Source organism: Hemitrygon akajei, chromosome 30 (genome assembly GCF_048418815.1).
Source record: "Hemitrygon akajei chromosome 30, sHemAka1.3, whole genome shotgun sequence".
Classification (NCBI taxonomy): Eukaryota; Metazoa; Chordata; class Chondrichthyes; order Myliobatiformes; family Dasyatidae; genus Hemitrygon; species Hemitrygon akajei.
In genome coordinates this window covers 15849311-15866268 of record NC_133153.1, presented here as the reverse complement: position 1 = coordinate 15866268, position 16958 = coordinate 15849311, and the positions used below count along the sequence as shown (strand labels likewise).

General features: G+C 42.1%; 1 protein-coding gene across 3 annotated transcripts in view; it reads left to right on the top strand.

The window, feature by feature from the left end:
* znf710a (zinc finger protein 710a) overlaps positions 1–16958 on the top strand; it is a 137428-nt gene that overhangs the window by 59139 nt on the left and 61331 nt on the right. Inside the window, exon 1 of one of the 3 annotated variants that reach the window (XM_073033040.1) lies at positions 10678–11129. The exons of 1 other annotated variant lie outside the window; for it this stretch is intronic. The gene's annotated coding sequence lies outside the window, so the exon portion shown is untranslated. Of the gene's footprint in view, positions 1–10677; positions 11130–16958 lie in introns of those variants that run through there. One more of the 3 variants, XM_073033038.1, reaches the window with a different exon arrangement.

The window sequence follows — 16958 nt, the reverse complement described above, 5'->3', positions numbered from 1 at the left end:
ATTTGTGATGTTAAAGCTAGAAACGTATCTGAAAGTAAAAAAAATCCAGAGCATTGGAAGAGGGAACAGGAGTGGAACTACCGTAGATGTCGGATTATAAGCCGCTACTTTTTTCCCACATTTTGAACAGCTTTGAACACTGCGGCCTTTACTACGGTGCGGCTAATGCATGATTTTTTTTCATGCCGCCAAAAACATTTTGCCTCGTAACAGTAGACCAATAAAATTGATGAGTAGTTCACAGAGGTCCAATGAAATTGTACGATAAATCAAGCGCACTTTCACAATTAAATTATTGTAAATCAGTCATTTGTACTCACCCTCATCAACATGGAAAACACTCGAAGAAAAGCATTGTGCTGCCTTTATGGCAGTTATTTAGTTTATAATATTTTCGCTTAGTAATTCATTTGTTAGTATTTTCTAGTTAAAGTTAGAAGTGTTTTAACTATATTTGTTTTCTGTACTACATCCCGGGATGCTATGACGTCACATCCGATTTCGCCGCGTCTTGTGGGAAATACCGGTTTGCGATAAACGGGAAGGTGGGGGGGAGCACATTACCCGAGCGAAACGCTGCTTTTAAGTTAAAGGCGATCAATAACTTTTCCTGGTAGGCTGCAGTATATATATTTTTTACCAGTCGTTAGGAGATATGGGAATGTTGTTCAGTAAAAAAGTATACGCAACGTAATTTGTGTGTTACCGATACGTATGTATATTTAAAAGTAGCCGCGTTACAGGCACGGTTCGAAAAAAAGCATTTGCAATATGTATTTGTTTATGTTACCATATGGATTTAATTAAAAGTTAAAAAATCCTCACGTGTAATATCTTTCTGTGTAAATATCTCATATTACAACGTGGGACACCTGCGGCCTAAAATCCGGTGCGGCTTGTACAAGTACAAAATTGATTTTCTTTCTAAAATTAGAGCCAGCGGCTTTTAATCAGGTGCGCTCTGTAGTGCAAAATCTACGGTAACTACATTACTTTTGCTACAGTCAGTGCAGACCTAATGATTCAAATATTCTCATCCTATACTATAACCATTCTGTGATTTACAACTGTTATAATTTTGATTTAACTATTAATTAGACAAACAGTTTTTGTCATCCTCAACAATACAATTTGCTACCATTACATTAAAATGTTTGTTCTTTCTCTAAATAACAGTTTGCCACAACATACACAAGAGTAAATCTCTTCCATTTCACTGAATGCATTTCTTGATAGGTTACTGAATTCTCATGTGCTGATGCAATCTGACAGAAATCTCAAATTAGTTCCATTATAAAGTGAACCCCTTCAAGGACAAAAGTATGAGGCAGAACATTTATAACATACATATTTATCCTGTGAATAAATATATATAAACAATCATAGTTTATCCACTGTGTAATTGTTTAATTATTTACCTAATATGTACATATAGCTAGATCTAAGCATAAACATTTATATTAATTACATAGTAGATTGCATAATGTCTCCTACAGCTTGGTATTTGCACCACTATCGTAATGACTGAGTATTAATACAGGATACAACATAAAATACATAAAACAATACACTAGCTTCAAAGCCTGTATGACTGGTCTCAAGAACTGCTTCTTCTCATTTGAGGAAGCCAGGGAGCTGGTGATTGATTTTCAGAGGAACAGGTCTGTGACGAGTCCTGTATACATTCTAGGAGAAGAAGTTGCGGTGGTGGAGGAGTACAAATACTTGGGTGTTCACCTCAACAACAGACTCGACTGGAAAACCACCACCAAGGCTGTTTACAAGAAGGGGATGAGCAGACTCTATTTTCTAAGGGAGGTGAGATCCTTCAATGTGTCCAGCAGGATGTTGGAGATCTTTTACCAGTCTGTTTTAGTGAGTGCAGTTTTCTCCGCGGCTTTATGTTGGGGGAAGCAGCATCAGTGCTGGTGAAGGAAAGAGACTGAATAAACTCATTAAAAAGGCTGGATCCGTCCTTGGCTACAACCCGGACTCTTTTGAGTCAGTGGTGGAAAAGAGGTCACTAAAAAGACTGTTGTCCATTACGAACATTCTGGCACATCCTCTCCATGACCTACTGAATAAGCAGTGGAGCACCTTTTCGAACAGACTCATTCAGCTCCGCTGTCACAAGGAATGTTACAGAAAATCTTTCCTACCAAATGCAATAAGCATATACAACAGTTCATCTTGTGCGACAGGAGAACACCCATCATAGTACAATAGTCTCTGCTTTATTATTTCATACATTAATATTGCACATTGGTAAATTATTATTGCGTATATTATCATTCTGTACTTTATTATTAGTTAAGTCTGCACACCACTAAGTGTGTTTTTAAATGTTACTGCTGTAACGAAAGAATTCCCCACTCAGGATCAATAAAGTTCTTCCTCTTCTTCTTCTTCTTATTATTAAGACGATACCGGTGAACAATGCAACCAAGGTTCACATCCCCCAGCCGATTTACAAAACTAATTCTTTTACTTCTGCATCTTCTTTTTCTTTCAAATGTGTCTGTGCTACTGTTGGAGCCTATGATCTATATTTTGATGATTTGTTTTCTGGTGCTTTGCTGACTCCGAGGGAATTTGGTGAGGTTTTGATGGAAGTATGCAGTTTTGAGGCCAAGAGGCTCATGACCAACTCCATTCCTTGCTGATCTCACTGAATGAAACATTCAGGAAGTTTGAAATGATCGAGGCAAGAGCAGAAGGAAAGCAGGTGTTCAGGGCCGTCTACCAGTCCCTTGCTTGCTGCTGCCAGAGGAAGGTGTCTGCGTGTAATGGTCTCTCTCTCCCTCCCTCTTGCTTGATAGTCCCAGAGGCAGATCCCTGCGTTCGAATGATCTCTCTCTCTCCCTCTCGCTCGGTGCTGTCAGAGGATGGTGCTGGAGTCCTGGGTCTTGAGCAAGGTTTAATCGACGCGGTTTGTGATTGGACTCTGTAGTTCATGTCATGATGTATTTCTAGTCTCTGGTCGCTGCTTCTTTGGTCGCCATCTTAAGCAATTCTGATCAGTGCGGCCTGCAGATATTGAACGACAAAGCACAAGATTGAACTGAAGTTAATATGCCTGAACTCTTTCGATTTTGTATTTTATATTGTGTTTTTCGATCTTTTTTGTCCTTTGTTTTGTTTGCAGGTGGGGGTGGGATGGAGGCTGATATTTTTCTTTGAACAGGCTTCATGGTTTTCTTTGTTTCTTGGCTGTCTTTGGGAAGACAAATTTCATGGTTTGTACCTTATAGCTACTGTATAATATGGGACTATTTTATGTCGTAGTAAGATGTTATTGAGCATGTGCTATTAGGCGCGTATTGATCTGTATATATGTGTTCAGTTCGGGTTCCATAAGTAAAAAGCCCTATTAACTTAGCCCCAGTCTCTAGCATTTTTATTAATGTTATTGTTGTGTAAACGGCCACATACATAACAAATTGGTGACGAGGTTAATGAACCTGCATCGTATCGGAACGCCGTGTTTTAATTGATAACGACACTCGGAAGAGGCAGAGCAAGGCCGCGAGTCTGAAAAGAAGCGGGTGTTCAGCCAGAATTGGGAATGTCGAGAGACCAAAAGACACAGTTGGAGCCACGGCACATCCAGGCGAGACCACAGCCGGCGCTGAACCCCAGGGCTGAGGGTCTGCCTGCCTCAGAAGTGAGATTAAAAAAAGCAGCGACTCACGCATCTAGCCAGAGTACGCTCGTGACGCTTGCAAAAAAGGTCACGTGAGTCAAAAAGAAAACAAGGGACTGGGGTGAAATTAACATAACAAGGATAAATTAACACAACAAGGATGGCGTTAATTGGAACCATTACAATGTTTAATAGTGGCATTGAAGATTGGGCAATTTATGTTGAAAGAATAGAGTTATATTGTGATGCTAACGATATTAATAAAGGAAAGAAAGCCAGTGTCTTACTTAGTGTAATGGGCGCGAAAACATACGGCCTGCTACAGAGCGTGTTAACCCCTGAAAAGCCAGCTGACAAAACATTCAAGCAAATAGTGGACACTCTCCAACAGCACTTAAACCCCAAACTACTGGTCATTGCTGAAAGATTTGAATTCCATAAACGGAATCAGAGCAAAGATGAAAGCATTTCTGAATATTGTGATGAATTGTGCAAATTATCAGAACATTGTCAATTTGGAGCTGGTCTGTCAGATGTATTGAGGCATGCACTGTGAAACCACACAGACGAAGCTCCTGTGTGAAAAAGACCTTACATTCAAGAAAATGCTAAACATCTCAATATCATTAGAAATAGCCACATGAGGTGCTTCAGAGATACAACAAAAATCTCTGGAATAAAATATCACTGAGCAGAAATGAAGAAAATAAATGTTACTGTTGTGGGAACTGGTCACATGACCCTGATTGTTGGTTTAAAGATAAAGAATGCCAAAACTAAGGCAAACAGGGCCACACTGGCAGAGTATGAAAAGCTAGTAAACAGCAGGAAAAGGGCAAAATACAGAGAAACAAGAAACCCCAGAAAGGAAAATACGACAATTTACAAAAAATGAAAGAAAGCAATCTGAGTAAAATGACTCAGACAAAAGTGAATTGTCTTGTCTGTCACTTCACAGCGTGGAAGAGACAGATGATCGAAGACTAATATGGATCACTCCACAAGTGGCAGGCGTGAGATTGAAAATGGAGTTGGACACAAGCTCAGCCTTAACAGCGATCTCTGTACATGACTACAAATGACTGTTTTTTCACACACCTCTGAAACGAACTAAACTACTGCTAAAGACTTACACAGGACAGAAAGTGTGTCCAAAAGGCAAATTTAAAGTGACAGTTACCTATGGAGACGAAACACAGCAGCTGAACCTCTATGTACTGAAAAATGGAGGACCACCGTTGCTGGGACGTGAATGGCTCAGAAAAATCCAGTTCAACTGGCACACCATCAAGGCACTAGATGTGTCAGCAAAGGCGGGCAGCAAGGCTACATCTGAGAGACTGTCAGAAAATACTTGCTGACTCTGAGGAAGTGTTCATGAAAGGAACAGGAACACTTCAGGGCATGAAGGCAAGGATTGAGATTGAGGAAAATGCATGTCCAAAATTTCAGAAAGCCAGACCAGTGCCATATACAATCCGTCGTGCAGTAGATGCAGGGCTGAAAAATCTGGAGCAGACTGGGGTCCTGTCAAAGGTGGATTGGAGTGAATGGGCCATGCCTATTGTTCCAGTGATGAAGAAAACCTCTAGCACCAAACCAGGAAAACCAAGCAAGGTGCGCATCTGTGGCAACTTTAAAGTGACTGTCAACCCAGTTCTCCGCACAGTACAGTATCCCCTACCGCATATTGAGGATACTTTTGCTTCTCTGTCAGGAGGGGAACATTTCACAAAAATTGATTTGGCCCAGGCTTATCCCCAAATGGAAATCGAGGAAGCATCTAAGAAATACCTGGAAATAAATACACACAAAGGACTTTACCAGCACAACAGGTTGGTGTTTGGGATAGCATCAGCTCCTGCAATCTGGCAAAGGGCAATGGACTGGGACTTGCAGGGGATTCCAGGGACTCAGTGTTACCTGGATGATATCATTGTCACCGGCAAGGATGATGATGAACATCTTTCTAACCTTGACCAAGTGCTCAGCAGGTTACGAGAACATGGGCTCAGAGCTAATCGCCAGAAATGTGAGTTTTTCAAAAAGAAAATCTCATACTGTGGGCATGTGGTCAACAAGGATGGTTTACACATGTCTCTAGACAAGATAGAAGCTGTGCTCACCTGAAAATGTGTCTCAGCTGAGAGCATATCTTGGACTAGTGAACTATTACCACAAGTTCTTGCCTAACCTATCCACAGTCCTACACCCACTAAATGCACTATTACAGACAGGGACACAATGGAAGTGGACTCAGAGCTGTGAGAAAGCATTTCGGGAAACCAAAAGACTCATAACTTCAGATGGAGTGCTCGCGCACTTTGACCCCTCCTTACCAATCAGACTTGCTTGTGATGCCTCGCCCCATGGGATAGGAGCTGTGTTATCGCACAAGTTTCCAGATGCATCAGAAGGACCAACAGCCTCTGCCTCAAGAACGCTAACTTCAGCTGAACGCAACTACGCACAGATTGAGAGAGAGGCCCTAAGCCTCATGTGGGGAGTCAAGAAATTCAGTCACTACCTGTATGGCCAAAAGTTTACTCAGTTGACTAACCATCAGTCTCTCAGGTCAATCTTCAATCCAAGAAAAGGCATTCCAGTGATGACAGCACAAAGGCTATAGCGATGGTCTCTTTTCTTAGGAGGTCACAGGTATGACATTGAACACAAGGGGGCCAAGCAACACGGCAACACAGATGGTTTGTCACGTTTACCACAGCCCACTTCCGAGGTAACTACATAAATGGACTCAGCAGAGATCTTTCACACGACAACAGTTGAACAATTACCAGTAACAAACAGCCTCATTGAAAGGGAGATGCGCAATGACCCTACGTTTACAAAAGTGTATGACATCACGGTAAAGGGATGGCCAGTGCGTGGTAACACACTGTTTCCAGCCTTCTCAGTGAGGAAGGAGCAGTTGTCAGTGTGTCGGGGAACACTAATGTATGGCTCACGAGTCATGATTCCTCCCAAGCTACGCACCAGAGTGCTGGAGGAACTGCACGAGGGGCACCTGGGTACCGTGAAGATGAAAGGTCTTGCCCGTGCCTATGTGTGGTGGCCAGGAGTCGATAAGCAAATTGACCAAGAACTGTGCTGGATGTCAAAAGATCCAGAATACACCACCACAAGCCCCTCTCCATCTATGGGAGTGGCCCTCATCACCATGACAACGAGTGCACATTGACTTTGCTGGACCATTCATGGCCTCTATCTTTTAATCGCCGTTGATGAACATTCCAAATGGTCAGAGGTCATCAAAATGAAGACAACCACATAGGAAAAGACCACTACAGTTCTGGGGGCCATATTCACCAGGAATGGCATACCAGAACAAATCTGTACAGATAATGGATGACAATTTGTCTCTGAAGAATTCCAAAGTTTTGTGAAGAACAATGGAATCAAGCACTTTACATCGGCTCCTTACCATCCATCCACAAATGGCTTAGCGGAAAGATTTGTACAGACATTCAAGAAAGCCATCAAGGCAAGGGACCGTGAAAATTGACCATTACAACACAAGATAGACAACTTCCTCCTTGCCTATCGTAATGCAGTACATGCAACCACTAACCAGACTCCAGCGATGATATTCCTGAATAGGAACCCAAGGTCCCGCATGGATCTTCTCAAATCAGATGTACGGCGGGATATGGAGAATAAACAAGTTTAAACACTTGAATGCTAAGTCCACAAGGAGCTTCAGCATGGGACAGTCAGTTCATGCATGGGATTACCGGACTGAAAAGTGGCAGCTGGGTATAATTTCCACCACTGACGGGCCACTGATGTATAGAGTACAGGTGGGAGAGAACGTACGGAGACATCATGTGGATCAAATTCTGGATGCTCAGGTGAAAAACTCAACAACACTTTGCCCGGACTCCCGTGACAGAGAAGCACCTTATGTGGATCAAATCCTGAATGCACAGGTGGAGAACACAACAACATCTTGCCCTGACTCCCCAGACATAGAAGCAAACACTCCTGATGTGACCACGTCAGCCTTGCCCACAGATAAGCCTGACATCAGTGCTGAAAACCCACCTGATGTACCTGTGGAGACTAATTCCCCAAAGCAAACGTTGCAGGGCAGACGTTACACAGAGAGGCCGAGAAGATCCCCCCTCCCAAAGACTTGAGTTACAATTATTATAATTATTATGTTACTTCGTTATAAGTTCATATTATTAAGTTATTAACTAAACAATGGGTGGGCATTTGTATATTAAGGGTACACATACAGTATTTGCTTAGCATAAAAAAAGTTAATAAACTTTTTAAATAAAAGGGGAGGAGTGTACCATATAGCTTACTGTATAATATGGGACTATTTTATGTCGTAGTAACACATTATTGAGCATGCGCTATTCTCACGTATTGATCTGTATATATGTTTTCAGTTTGGATTCCATAAGTAAAAAGCCCTGTTAACTTAGTTCCAGTCTCTAGCGTTTTTATTAATGATATTGTTGTGTAAAAGGCCACATACACAACATGGTTGTAAACTGAATACATACTTTGATAATATATTTACTTTTGAATCTTTGATATCTGAGTTCCAAACCAATCACCACCACCCCCACTTCCTGGTTGTGTTGCTACCTTTTCAACTCTTTAATTTTCCTCTTCAATTATTGCTATTTCATTATTTCTTTTTGTAATACTGGTCAACCTTCACTAATCTGGCACTCCTCAGGTCCCAATGGTGCCGGATTAGTGAAGGTTGACCCGTATTGCAAAAAGAAATGATGAAATAGCAATAATTGATCACGTTAAGCAATAGCTAACTGCCTCAGCCAATAGCGCCAGTAGCAAACTCGTCAACAAAATCTGCTGCTGCTTCCTTGTCTGTTGAACGTCTTTCACCACACACTGCACGAAATTGTAAGCCATTGATGCTGCTTGAACCGATGAAGCCAGCCTTCATTATAGTTACACTCATAATCTACTCCTAGTTCTTCATGAAATACTTTTGCTTGTTCCTTCACCATATCTTCAGATAGTTCAATACCTTCACTTACATGAAGATTAAATCATGTTATCAGCACTTTACCTAGTTCCGAACTTCTTCCGTCTTTCATCGTTTTTATTATGCACATCAGTTTCTCTGAGCCACTATCAGCAAAAAAAGTAGCAGTTTTTCTTTCTGTTTCCTTATATCGTACACTGTGGAAGAGCCAATGTTGTAACACTCGCACAAGCTTTTCACCGATACACCACTGTACATTTTTTTCAAGAGTTCAATCTTACCTTTAATGGATAATCTGTGGTGTTTTCACTTAACAGCACGAGGTGCATTTCCTTTACTCACTGGGGCCATAATTGGAGCAAAAAAAGAGCCAATGATACTAATAAATGCAGGAAAACAAGCAGAAATTGCCTGTCTGTGCTTACAAGAGCGCACCAACACATGAACAGATCTAGCGCAACCAAAACAATACGTATCAGATTGGTACAGTGGCACGGGAAATGTGAAATTACAGTTGCACGGAAAATTTGAAATCAGTGCCAGATTATTGAAGGAACCAGATTACAGGTAGATGGATTAGTGAAGGTTGACTGTACCGTAGTCTGCACTATGATATTTTGTTCCATGCCATTGTTTTGCGCTGTGTTGTATTTATTATTGCCATATGCACTGCTTACTCTGTGAATGACAAGAAATGTCATTGCACCTGGTGTATATGACAATAAACTGATCTGAATCAGAATGCTGTGGGTAGAATGAAAAGCCATCAATATAGTCAGAATAAATAGGTTTTTGATGGTCAACACCAGCTATGTTGGCCGAAGGGCCTGTTTCCGTGCTGCATGACTCTCTATTTTCAAATTCTGCAGATAATTGAAAGTTAGCAGGAGATTCCAGAACGGGAAAGACAGCAGGAGATTCCAGAACGGGAAAGACAGCAAGAGATTCCAGAAAGGCAGATGTACTGCAGATACATAACATACATGACAACCATTCGGGACCAGCCTGAAGACCCACAGTCAACACAAGAGCAACTTCCTTCCCTCCGCCATCAGATTTTAGAATGGTCTATCAGCCAACGAATACTGTCTCTTACAATGTTTTTTAATGATTTGCATTGTACTCCTGCCGCAAAGCAACACACTTCACGACATATGTCGGTGATAATAAACTATTCTGATATGAGTGTGAAACGATGCATTTGGAAGGAAAATGAGATGATTTAATATATATTAAAGAGTGTGTACAGGGATTAATGTTCACAAATTATTGACCATGGCACGAGAACTTGACTTAATACGTGTCCCAGAATTATAAACAGAACAGAGAGAAAGCGAGTGAATAATGGTAAACCTTTAGGAACTGGTTAGAACTCAGAGTATGATAGAAAATTGCGGGTACCCTTTACTTTATAAGGTCTTCGGCGCGGTTACGGTTATATTTATAATATTTATATCAGGCATGACGAAACACCATACATAATGTGAAGGAGCCGTTATTTCTTTACAAATAGGGTGACGGGGAGATTTAATGGTCCTCTTTCAAATAAGATCGTGCAGACAGAGTATATAGGGTTAACTATTCTAACTCGCGGACCGGTCGGCAATCAGAGCTCACGGAAGGCTAATTACAAAATATTATGTAGGAAGGAGGTGAAACTCTTTTTTTTATATAAATAGTGGGGAAATGGATGCATACTCTCAAAAAGTAAAATGCAAAGAAATGTGAAGTGCAAGGGAGCGGCAAAGAGTGAACGAAGAATGACCTCCTGTGCTGTATGATTCTACACGATATAGTGGTTGTCCAATGAATATCTACGGACACATTCCTTGGGTTATAAATGGTTAGCGGACCCTCGGAACATCTCCCACTCCAGACAGCAACATCCGCAGTGCAAGGCTCTCCGTCAATCCAACTTCACTCCAATTAAAATCCCGCCCCCTCCACAAGCTGATTGGCAGTCGACGTCACTGCAGTCGCGTCACCGCCCGGTCAGCGTTCCAGCGATTGGCTGTGAGCGGCTGCCACTCACGGCGGCCTGGTTGAGTTGTCTCTGGGGCTAGGCCCATTGACAGTCGTTGTGACGGGTGGTCAGTGGAGTCTGGTTCTGTCTATCACTTACGGGCTCCGGGCCGTCATGCTAGCGGCCGGGGAGGACACGCGGTCCGCCGGCGTTGCCGCCCCCTTGCATTTACAAGGCCTCAACGACGCCCGGGCGGAGCTGAATTAGCAGGGTAGCGGGCCGCGGGCGGCGAGGCCCCGGGGACAGCTGCTAGGGGAGATCACCCGGGTCAAGCGAACGACTGGCAGGAGCCCCGGTGGGAGGCCAGCCCCGGCTTGGGCCCACTGGCCCCGGGCTAGGGGGCCGCCCGCTTGGGTGTCTGCATCTCTCCAACGTCACTCCCCCCACCTTCCTTCCGGCCGGCGCTGCGGATCCTTTAACCATTCATATTCAAAGCAACGACGACGAGTTGTGTTACTGCTCCACCATTGACCCAGGTTAGTGCCGTGAGTTGGTCTCTTCCCACCACCCACCCCCTTTGCCTCTATCCCCCTCCCCCTTCTGTGTTTGTCTGATGAGCAGCGGGGGCTTTAACTTGGGGGCATGTCTGTGTCTTTCACTTCCACATTCCCTCATGCCTTGAGAGAGTAAATGGCGTCTCTACTGAGCCGACAGAGGAGAGAACTCATCCCAGCTCAGACAGTTGCTTCTGGTTTCAAGAGACCAGGGGCTGGTGTAGGAGCAGAAAGAGGCAACTTGTGAAAGCTCAGTAAATGATACATGGGAGCAAATATTGTGTGTGTCAAGATGATACTTTTTTTTAAAGTGAAGTGTTTTATTGTCACAATTTCTTTGTTAGTTGCGTGCAGTTATGATAGTCTATGTGGTTATTTTTGAAGCAACCTGAATTTTTTTTCTGAGGTAAAGGTTTTTATTTTCAACATCTCTCCTTTCAGCTCCCTTTTGTATGGACTGTCTGCATTCTCTTTTCAAAGCTTCTCTTCTTTCATTCACTTCCTTTCTGCAGTTCTGTCTCTTTTGTTCCCTTTCTCTCTCTCTATGTAGGTTTTTTTATTTCGAATCATTTTGAGATGGGGGAAGTGCTCAAAAACTACAATAACAGCGTTCCTGCTTTAATACAAAAGGGGAAACGTTGGTACTGAAGGAGAGATCTTAAAGTAAACTATTTGCAAGTGCACTGGTTGTAATGTGAATGTCAGAGTACAGTACCTGTTGACAATGGTTTTTGACTTGATTTAATGGCTGTCTCTTTAATTCCAGTCACAACATAGAAGGAGATCTTAAAAATTTTGAGCAACTTGATCCCCAATAGAATGAACCTAAGGCTGATTGTCTTTAAATTTTAGGAAGGAGCCAAGCCATGTAATTTAAATGACAGGACCCGGCGATAGGATTACTTTTGAATATGATTGATATTTCTCTTCCTATTGAGTTAAGTTGCTTGAATTTAGGAAGTTATTTAGAGCAGATTTTTAAAATATGTATAAAAATAAAAAGTGGGTGAGCAGAATTGAGCTAATTGGTTAGAACCTGAGAAAAAGACAGCTCTAATGTCTCCACTTGTCACGGTCTGAAGAAAAATGCATAATATGGGTGTGAAAATATCCAGAAATAAAGTAATCTAGAATAATTGCTGCAATATTTTTTCCTGAAGAGAAATAATGTGCTTAAAATTTATTTGTTAAGGGTTTAATAGTTCAGCTCAAACTGTTTAAATCATATCTGGTGCTAGGAATGAAAATGCCCACAGAGGAGTAGTGTAATTCTGTTTGTCGAAGTAATAGTTTTAGTCAGTTATGTGACAACATAACTCAAATTTTACTTGAGAGCTGCAGGTCTGTTAAGATTTGAATAAAATTGTTTGGAGATGCTTGATGTAGGATTAAGAAATAGTTCTAATTGATTATTCATGTTTATATTTTTGATTTTCTGTGAGGGACCTTGAGGTATTTGTTATTAATTAATTGTTATATTTATTATAATTAATGAAAACAGCTAAATTTCTGAATATCCAAATGACGAATGTTTGATACTAATTCGATAGTTCAAATTAAATGCAATCTTTGTTTCAAAATTGTAAATAGCTTTGCTTCATCGTGTGTTTCTTTATCTACTTAGCCTCAATATACCACAATCTTGGCACTACATTTTATGGCCTTTGGCAATCCCATTTTTCATTGATTTGCTGTTTGTATGATGGAAGTTCCAAGCTCTGGAATAGTCTCCCCAAACCTTTCCAATTTACTAACGTGTCCCTCACAAGGAGTTAGACATCTGTCCTAATTGCCTAAATACTGTGGATGCTCAAACTCTGAAATTTATTTAAAGCAGGAATATGTGGGGGAAAATGGTCAGGCAACAGCTATGGAAGGAGAAACTGAATGTTTTGGGTCAGTGATCCTCATGAATAATCTTGAAAGTCATTGGTCTGAAATGTTAGCATTGCTCTTCTTTCCCATTGCTGCTTTTTGACCTATTGTATTTTTCTATGACTATATTTGTATTGTTGACTTGTGTTCTACTGCATTTTAATTTGTTTACTATTGTGTGAGGATAAAAGCAGAAACTACTGGAAATACTTAGTAGTTCAGCCAGCATCTGTGCAGAGGGAAATGGCCATTGATATTTAATCAGAACAAGTAAAAATTAGGAATGATCAAATTTAAAGTCCAGAGATGAGGGAATGGAGAAGACAATGGAATACCTGTGATAGGGTGAAAGCAGAGAATATGTTAGTGGTGTTGGCTGAGAGTATAGTAAAACCTTTATCACAACTGATGTTTTTTTTCCCTTTTCTTGTATCTGTATTTCTTCCTCTAGATGCCGTAGGATACAATAGGTGCAGGAGTAGGCCATTTGGTCCTTCTAGCCAGCACAGCCATTCACTGTGATCATGGCTGATCATACACAATCAGTACCCTGTTCCTGCCTTCTCCCCATATCCCTTGACCCCGCTATCTATAAGAGCTCTATCTAACTCTCTCTTGAATGCATCCAGAGACTTGGCCTCCACTGCCTTCTGGGGCAGAGCATTCCACATATCCACCACTCTCTGGGTGAAAAAGTTTTTCCGCATCTCTGTTCTAAATGGCCTACCCCTTATTCTTAAACTGTGGCCTCTAGTTCTGGACTCACCCATCAATGGGAACATGCTTCCTGCCTCCAGTGTGTCCAATCCCTTAATAATCTTATATGTTTCAATCAGATCCCCTCTCATCCTTCTAAATTCCAGTGTATACAAGCCCAGTCGCTCCAATCTTTCAACATATGACAGTCCCGCCATTCCGGGAATTAACCTTGTGAACCTACGCTGCACTCCCTCAATAGCAAGAATGTCCTTCCTCAAATTTGGAGACCAGAACTGCACACAATACTCCAGGTGGGGTCTCACCAGGGCCCTGTACAGCTGCAGAAGGACCTCTTTACTCCTATACTCAATTCCTCTTGTTATAAAAGCCAGCATGCCATTAGCTTTCTTCACTGTCTGCTGTACCTGCATGCTTGCTTTCATTGACTGATGTACACGGACACCTAGATCTCGTTGTACTTCCCCTTTTCCTAACTTGACTCCATTTAGATAGTAATCTGCCTTCCTGTTCTTGCCACCAAAGTGGATAACCTCACATTTATCCACATTAAACTGCATCTGCCATACATTTGCCCACTCACCCAACCAGTCCAAGTCACCCTGCATTCTCATAACATCCTCCTGACATTTCACACTGCCACCCAGCTTTGTGTCATCAGCAAATTTGCTAATGTTACTTTTAATCCCTTAATCCCTTCATCTAAATCATTAATGTATATTGTAAACAGCTGCGGTCCCAGCACCGAACTTTGCGGTACCCCACTGGTCACAGCCTGCCATTCCGAAAGGGACCCGTTAATCACTACTCTTTGTTTCCTGTCAGCCAGCCAATTTTCAATCCATGTCAGTACTCTGCCCCCAATACCATGTGCCCTAATTTTGCCCACTAATCTCCTATGTGGGACTTTATCAAAAGCTTTCTGGAAGTCCAGGTACACTACATGCACTGGCTCTCCCTTGTCCATTTTCATAGTTACATCCTGAAAAAACTCCAGAAGATTAGTCAAACATGATTTTCCCTTCATAAATCCATGCTGACTCGGACTGATCCTTCTACTGCTATCCAAATGTGTCGTAATTTCCTCTTTTATAATTGACTCCAGCATCTTTCCCACCACTGACGTAGGCTAACCAGTCTATAATTCCCTGTTTTCTCTCTGCCTCCTTTCTTGAAAAGTGGGACAACATTAGCCACCCTTCAATCAGCAGGAACTGTTCCTGAATCTATAGAACATTGGAAAATGATTACCAATGCGTCCACTATTTCTAGAGCCACCTCTTTAAGTACCCTGGGATCAGGTCCCCGGGGCTTACCAGCCTTCAGACTCAACAGTCTATCCAACACAGTTTCTTGCCTAATATAAAATTCCTTCAGTTCATCCTTTACCCTAGTTCCTTTGGCCACTATTACATCTGGGAGATTGTGTTTTCCCTAGTGAAGACAGATCCAAAGTACCTGTTCAACTCACTGCCATTTCCTTTTTCCCCATAATAAATTCACCCGTTTCTGTCTTCAATGGCCCAATTTTGGTCTTAACTTTTTTTTGCTATTCACATACCTAAAGAAGCTTTTACTATCTTCCTTTATATTCTTGGCTAGTTACCTTCGTACCTAATTTTTTCTTGGTGTATTGCCTTTTTTGTTATCTTCTGTTGCTCTTTAAAAGCTTCCCAGTCCTCTGGTTTCCCGCTCATCTTTGCTATGTTATACTTCCCTTTTATTTTTATACTGCTCTTTACTTCCCCCGTCAGCCCTTTACTCCCCTTAGGATCTTTCTTCCTCTTTGGAATGAACCGATCCTGCACTTTCTTCATTATTCCCAGAATTACCTGCCATTTTTGTTCCACTGTCTTCCCTGCTAGGGTATTGTTCCATTGAACTTTGGCCAGCTCCTCTCTCATAGCTCCATGGTTCCCTTTGTTCAACTGTAATACTGACACATCCGATTTTCTCTTCTCCTTCTGAAATTGTAGGTTAAAACATATCATATTATGGTCACTGCCTCCTAATGGTTCCTTTACCTTGAGGTCCCTGATCAAATCCGGTTCATTGCACAACACTAAATCTAGAATTGCCTTCTCCCTGGTAGGCTCCAGTACAAGCTGTTCTAAGAATCCATCTCGGAGGCACTCCACAAACTCCCTTTCTTGGGGTCCAGTACCATTCTGATTCTCCCAGTCTACCTGCATGTTGAAATCCCCCATGACAACTGTATCATTACCTTTGCGATATGCCAATTTTAACTCTTCATTACTTACAACTTACACCCTACATCCAGACTGCTGTTTGGGAGCCTGTAGATAACTCCCATTAGGGTCTTTCTACCCTTAGAATTTCTCAGTTCTATCCATACTGACTCTACATCCCCTGATTCTATGTCCCCCCTCGCAAGGGACTGAATATCATTCCTCACCAACAGAGCCACCCCACCCCCTCTGCCAGTCCTTTCGATAAGATGTATATCCTTGAATATTCATTTCCCAGGCCCTGTCCGCTTGAAGCCATGTCTCAGTTATTCCCACAACATCGTACTTGCCAATTTCCAACTGAGTCTCAAGCTCATCTGCTTTATTCCTTATACTTCGTGCATTCATATATAATACTTTTAATTCGGTACTCCCCTCTCCTTTCATAGCAATTCCTATTTCACTTGGCCATATTGTATGATCTCTTCTTGAGCTTTCTACTCCATTGATTCTGTTGTCCTTTTTAACTTTTCTTATTTTCACTTTCCCTTTAACTCCATCCTTATATTTCCAGTTCATCCCCTCCCCCCCCCCACTACTTAGTTTAAACACATCTGTGTTGCAGTGGCAAACCTGTCTGCCAGAATGCTGGTTCCCCCGCCTATTAAGGTGCAACCCGTCCCTTTTGTACAGTTCATCCCTACCCCAAAACAGATCCCAGTGGTCCAAGAATGTAAATCCTTGCTTCCTGCACCAGTTCCTCAGCCACACATTCAGATCCATTATCTCCCTGTTCCTGCCCTCTCCAGCACGAGGAACTGGAAGCAAACCAGAGATGACCACCCTGGAAGTCCTGCCTTTCAGCCTTCTTCCGAATTCTCTGAAGTCCCGCTGCAGAATGTCCTTCCTCTTCTTCCCGATGTCATTTGTGCCAACATGCACTACCACTTCCAGCTGTTCACCTTCACCCTTGAGGATTCCCTGCAATTGGTCCGTGATGTCCTGGATCCTAGCACCAGGGAGGCAACGC